Consider the following 6,697-nt stretch of genomic DNA (forward strand, 5'->3'; position numbering starts at 1 on the left):
CCAGCCACCCTTATCTCGCTGCGTGCAGGCAACGGGGTGCCGGGGACAAAGTCCTACACCACACACACCCCACAGCCGCCGGGACAGGCACCAAGGGCGGGCTGAGCAGGAGTATGTTTTGCCCCCTCTAAGGGTGACATTACCCCGACGACACCACGCTGCCAGCTCGGGCTTGTCACCACGCTGCCAGCTCGGGCTCGCTCTCCCGCAGCAGCTCACGGCCGATGCCTTCCCAGCGCCGTGTCCCCCAAGGGGATCCCGTGGGAGCTCCGCCACCGAGCCCACAGCGTTGCCCCATGTCTCCGGGCCCGCGTCTCCATCGCGTAGGGCTCGGGGAAGCGCTTCTGGCAGATAAGCGACAGATGAAAGCCGACCGCAGCACCAGCGCTTCCTGCCCCGGCCCGGCCGCGGGGCCGCCGCCGCCGCGGAGCCGCCCGCAGCCGCCAGGGGGCGCCGCCACGCCCGGCCCGGCCCGGCCCGGCGCTGCGGGAAGCGGGGCGGGGCACGAAGGGGTTAATGTTGCCTTGGTGTTTTCCAACTACAGTACGTTAAAGGCTGTCCTTTCCCCTCCTCTTCCTTTTCCCCTTTCTCCCCTTCTCTTTTTCTCCCTCTTCCTCTCCTCTCCATTCCTCATTCTTCATTTCACATTCCTCCTCTCCTCTCCTCTCCTCTCCTCTCCTCTCCTCTCCTCTCCTCTCCTCTCCTCTCCTCTCCTCTCCTCTCCTCTCCTCTCCTCTCCTCTCCTCTCCTCTCCTCTCTCCACAGATCTCTCTCCATGAAGTAACTATAAAGTAACAATCGTTAACTTTGTATTAGAACACTGCAGCTATTTGCCTCCAGAGTTTGGTATTTTGGGGTAGGAAGGCATAGAGGAAATTTGGGGCAGCTGGTGTTCTCCCTAGCTCAGCCAGGCCTTGGAGATCCTCCCTCCCCAGCATGTGGGGATGATGGGCTCCACGCCTGTGGTCACTGGCTCTCTCCTGGGGTTTGGGCAGGGACAAGCTGACCCTGTGAAGGCTTGTGCTTGCTGATGGGAGCACCCGTGGCTGTGCTAATGCCTTGCTAGTTAGTGAGTTTTAATTAATAGTCCACCCAGTCCTGGAAACAGCCTCTTCTCCTCAATCCCAGGCAGAGGCATGTCTCAGGGGTCTTCACCTTTTGTCCTCAAAACCTATTCAGGGCTGGATTCAACGGCACTGCTCGGTGTTGTTCAGCCCTTTCCTATCCATCCCACCCTCCATTGGGAGCATCCTTGGGGGCCAGCAGCCTCCAAGGCTTTAGGAATAGCTTCAGGCTTCTGAAAGGCTCCCCTCAACCTCAATGCACCCTGAGAAGTGTCTCTCACCCCTTGTTCTCACATGAAATCCCTCTGGCCCTTCCTTGCCTCTCCCACCCGCTTCCCCAGCGACAGAAGCTGTTGCTCAGAGCAGAAGATGATGTGATCTTTCCCATCTCCTCCACTACCTGCATCTGTTTACTTGGATGTCAGCCAGAAAAGTGACTTCATACATTCAATTTCTCCTCCTGCCCGGGCTTTTCCTTTTCATTTGATTTTTTTTAAGCAGCCCAAGGCTCTGGCCTGTTGAAAACCCGAGGGTGAACCATCCAGGCCAAATCCTGCCCCTGTGTTATGGTAATCGCGGCTGCCACCAGCAGATGCAGCTCCCTGAAATAATGAGGCTGTTTAGCAAGCACAGAGGAGGAGGAGAGGGGAGCTTTTGTTTGGCACTTGCCCGGGTTGGAGTACACTTGTAAAGCAACAACTGGAGCTCGTTGAAAAGAAGTGGAGGTTATCAGATGCGTTTCTCTCTTGCTGACCACGGCCCCTTTATTGTTTTTTCCCCTTCAGATGCCTGACAAAAGCTCTGGTAATGAGAAAGAAGAGAGGTGCCACCTGAAAACATGCTGCTGTTGAGGATGAGTGTGGAAATAAATAGGGCTGGTGCCAGCTGGCAGGGCACTGGCAGGTTGAACCCCATGTTTCAAGGATGTTCAAGGCTGATCTCCTGCATCGAGGATGCTCTTCACTCTGCCTGGGGCTCTTCCTTTGCTCCAGTAAGGCTGTGGGGACTAGAGGAAGGAAAGCACCGTCCTCAAATGGTGCTGAGCAGGAGATGTTACTGAAAACAGGCTCTTCTGTACCCATTGGGGACCAAGAGGGTCACACAGGGATGTCTTCCTCATGGGATATAGCCTTCCCTGATGCTCCTCTGCTTTCCAGGAGGCCAGGCCCTGCCTGTTGCAAGATAGCAAAGGCAAGCAGGACTCCAGGGTGCCCTTAATTGCGCTCAGAGCAGTCAAATTATAGGGCTCATAGTCAGCAAAGGTGGTCCAGAATTTATCAGGGCTTGGAAGGCAAGGGATTGCTGATGGGGATGAAAGAAATTCAAGTGACTGCAGGAGCTGAGGTGACATGAAACCCCATCCTTGAGGGTTTTATCCCATTTAAGTGTTGCAGTTTTGGATGGGAGGATGGCAGAAGGTAGAGCTAGGTGCCATGGGGTTTTTATCTTCCCCAGTGTAAGTGGGGACAAGAAAATGGTTAGATAGGTTGGGAATCTGTCCGTCCATCCCTCTACCTCGATGCATCTCTCTCCAGCCTTGTCTTTGCTTTGAAAAAACCACCAGTCCCCTTTGGAAGCCAGGAATAAAACCAATATATTCCCTCTCCAATTCAGGTAGCTCCCCATAAATCTTCCCAGCTTCAGTGTGGTCTCCTAGGTGCTCCCTGATGTGTCGGGAACCTATTTAATCAGCTGAGATGATCAGCACTGTTTGCCACAGAAAGGCCCTTTGAACTCTTTGTCTCTTTGTTGAATGATGCCCTCATCCCCCTCAGGGTTTAGCCAGACAGGCCCATTCTGCATGACAGCTCCCAGGTTAATAATGCCTGGTGCTGGCAGCACCCACCGAAGTCTGTCTGTGAGCCTGGGGCTCTGGGACGAGTCCCAGCCCCTCTGCCAAGCCCTTATCGCTGCATCTTCCCGTGGCCCCTCGCTTGGCTCCCTGCAAAGCTCCATAAAACCACATCACACTGCAAGCCCAGCACGAAGAGCATCCAGCCTGGTGTCAGGGGAAAAGAATTATAGCTTCTTTTGGAGAGGCTTGGCAAGGGCTGGAGGGGGTTGTGGGTGAAATCACAGCCTTCTCCCTGCTCCATGCCACACACTGCCCCCCCCCCACCCCACCCTGCTGGGTGCAAGGTTGGTCTTTAGCATATTTTAGTGCATTTTAAGGTTTAGCTGGTTGGGAATCAGCCCTGCATTGGTACCTTTGCTGAGGGATGGTGGCTTCTAGATGGAGTTTCCTACCTTAGTCCATCCTTCGTGAACAGGGGGCTCAGCATTGCTCAGGCTCCAGCCTCCACGTAGGAAATCCAGAGCTGTCTGAATCAGCAGGATACCCTTCCACTGACTTGGACCAGTTTTCAACCAGGGGAACACTGAAGTCTAACATTCAATAGCCAAGTTTCTCCTCCAGGCTCTGTTGGAAGTTGTACTGGAGGTGGCTGTCACCTGTCTCCCCAACAGCCTCCCAACAACCCAACCTGGTGAGAAACAGCCAGATCCTCGCTTCGTCTCCATCCAGCTCTGGCCCAAGGGGTTGGTGTTTCTCTTTCCAGAGGCTGCTGCTCTCCTTAAACCACAACTTTTGCACGGACCACCACCAAGGCAGGCAAAGCAACCTAATCTAGCAGCGTATTAGGGTGTCAGAAAACAATAATCCAAGAAGGAAACATATTATCTGGCCTTGTTACTTCACAAAGTGATTTAAATTAATTTTTCCCTAGAGTGGTTAGGGAGCACTGCAACTTGCCCTTGTCTATTCTCTCCAGCTAATGAAGCTTTACCAGAGATTGCTCCTGAATTCCTATTAAGACCTCATCTTAGAGGTTACAGGGCAAAGCAATTTCTGCTCCTGGGAAAGATGCCTATGAATTTGTAATTGTAAGGCTGTGTTTGATAGGGATTAGCATCTGAAAGGGGTAGAGTGGTGGGTAGCAGAGAAAACATTATTTCAATTAGCAGAAGAAAAGCAACTTAACATCTGATTACAGTTTACACTTTCCATTTTCTCCTATTCTGGCATCTGGGATAATTATTTCCTGAAACTACCCACCCCCACTAAGACAGCCAACTCTTTCCTTCTCCTCCTCTTGGCCACCTGGTTGAGACTCATGGAGATGGTTGATGAGTTGGGTATTTTCCTTTCCCAGGCAATAGCCAGACATACTGAATTTGGGGCTGGAGAGGAGGATGCTGTACCAAGCCAGGCTGAAATGAGACAGGATGTTTCTCTTCACACCGAGGAGGTGCAGGACAAGGAGGATGGGGCTTTGCTCCACAGCCAGACTCATGGTCAGGCTTGTGGCTAGCAGCTTGGCATAGCTCATGTGCACAACTCTTCCAGGCAGAACCCTGATGTCAAAAGCTTCACTCTGTGATCAGAAATTACTTCCAATTCCCTCTTTTTCTCCCATCCCATAAAGTCAGGAGCCATTCACTCTGCAGGGCTTTGGCCCTTGAACTAACCTGTGATCCTGCTTTTTTCTAGCTTCTTGGCTTCCTATTTCCTAATGGTGATGCAATCAGTTTTTGGGAGGGAGATTCCTCATGAGAATCCTTGTTGTTATTTAAGGAAGATCACGAAATCCACCCTTAATGAAAGGACGGGAGAAAACCCTTCCACCAAGTTACACTGAAGCCTGAGATTATCATTTTTATGGGCTTCCAATCTTTCCTGCCTCATGTCTTATCAGCAAATGCAGCTGGAGGCTTCAAAAACCCTCCCAGCTTGCTGCTGATTTTATGGGGTGAAGATTAGAGATGATCGGATAATAAATTATTCATTCCATTCGATACTGCTGGGCAGGGGGGAATATCCAGAGCGAAGTCACCTCCCTTTCTGAGCATCACATACTGGGATCCCAGCTATCTGCCACTCCAGCAATACAGCAGCACTTTCCCCTGTGCTCAGAGATGATCAGGGGTGCAATATGCCCTCTGAGCAGATGGGAAAGCCAAGGGGCAATCAGGGATGCAGGCTCGTCAGTCTTCTCAGCCTGGTTTTCCAAGCCTGAGGCTGATGTGAAGGTTCCATCAGAGCCCTGGTAGCTATTGACCCCAGGGACAGATGAGCAGGGAGCTCAGAGAGGACAAATCTTGGCAGCTGGATAGAGGTCAGAGCCCATGGCTGCCCTTAGATGTGCAGAGCAGCAGCGACTGGCCCCAGCACAGACAGTGGCTGGTGTGAATGCTGGCCAGAGAGCTATGCCAAAAATCTACTGGTGTAAAAAAACATCACCCAGAGGGTCTCTTGAACACACATGGGCCATGGTGATGCTACTACACCCTCCCCAAACAAGAGTCATGGAGGGATAACGGCCACCACCATACCACCCCTTTCTCCCTAGTGCTTAGTGAAGGTTTGCAATTAGCATCAGCACTGGGGAACTCATGAATGGTCTAATAAAATGTCTAATAAAATGACAAGAGGTGGGTTTTTTTCCTTGTCTCTGTGTGTGAGCAGGAGGGGAACAAATGGCCCAGCTGAACCCCAGGCTGGTGAAGGCAGGATGGGGCCCATGTGGGGTGATGCCCCATTGCCACACCATTCACACCAGGGTTTCCATCAGCACATCAATAAGAAAATGTACTGCTCTCTAAAAGCATTTTTAAAGAGAAGTAGGGTACAGAGCTGTAGTAGACAAAAAGCCTGAGCAGGAGCTGGCTTATTCTGGTGCTGTTTATCCATACTGGCACACCAGCCCAAGAAAATGCCCTTTTCATAGCACTCAGCTCCTGGCAGCATCCATCCTAGGCAGGATTTGAAAGGCAGCATCAATAGGAAAAGAGAAAACTCTGGGGCAAGCAAAGGATATTTACTTTTGATGGCAAATGTCAAGAACCCCAAGCAATTAAAAACCAGGTTTGTGTTTTGGGATTCTTCTTTTTTTTTGGTTCCTTTTCTTTTTGGAGCAGTGATTGCAATGTATCAAATTCATCTTCTAGGAAGAATATCATCTCTAGGGGATGTTCAGGCTCACTCTCACAGGTTTTCTTTATTTTCAGGGCTCTTTCTGAGAGAGGGGGAGGAAATGGAGAGGATGAAGGAGGGAAGGAAGTGGGGAGGAAGGAAGGAAGGAAGTGAAGAGAAAGAAAAATAACCTCCATTAAAAGACAGAGCCTCACCACGTTTCTCAAAGAGGAACTGGCATCTGTGCTCAGAGCTCTATCACCCAGGAACACATTTTAGGCTCTGGAATGTTGCTTTGAGCAAATGTTAATTTTGGGTACAACTGAGAGATTTCATAGAGGGGGAAAAAACCCACCCACTTTTGGCAGATATCAGTGAAAATCCTGAAATTCCAAGACTTGCTTTTTGAAACTGCTCTCCCTGGGAGAGAACTGAGCTGACTCTGGGGGTCTGGCTCAGTTTTACTAAATACTGCCAAGGTGCTTTACCCTCTTTTGTCTCAGTTTCCCTCACCTCTAAAATGGACCTGTAGGGCTTTGACTCACCACAGCTGGGTGATGCTGAAGGTTTAAATGAGAGAGACAGCAAGATTACCAGCTGCATCTAACTTCTGACCTCTGCAAATCCCAAGCCACGGCCAGAATGACAAAAGGAGAAGTCAGATGGCAAGCTATTTGCTGAAATTTCAGGCTTTACCCCTGCAACAAGACTGCTGCCATTA

At 50.8% G+C, this 6,697-nt stretch overlaps 1 long non-coding RNA gene across 1 annotated transcript; it reads right to left on the reverse strand.

The window, feature by feature from the left end:
• Positions 1 to 1,802: 1,802 nt before the first annotated feature.
• On the reverse strand, positions 1,803 to 4,737 carry LOC133626286 (uncharacterized). Its single transcript, XR_009819386.1, has 2 exons — positions 3,312 to 4,737; positions 1,803 to 3,063 (listed from the first exon to the last, which is right to left on the reverse strand). It is a non-coding gene; the product is annotated as an uncharacterized LOC133626286 (long non-coding RNA).
• Between the last annotated feature and the right edge of the window lie 1,960 nt (positions 4,738 to 6,697).

Source organism: Colius striatus, chromosome 10 (genome assembly GCF_028858725.1).
Source record: "Colius striatus isolate bColStr4 chromosome 10, bColStr4.1.hap1, whole genome shotgun sequence".
NCBI classification, from domain to species: Eukaryota; Metazoa; Chordata; class Aves; order Coliiformes; family Coliidae; genus Colius; species Colius striatus.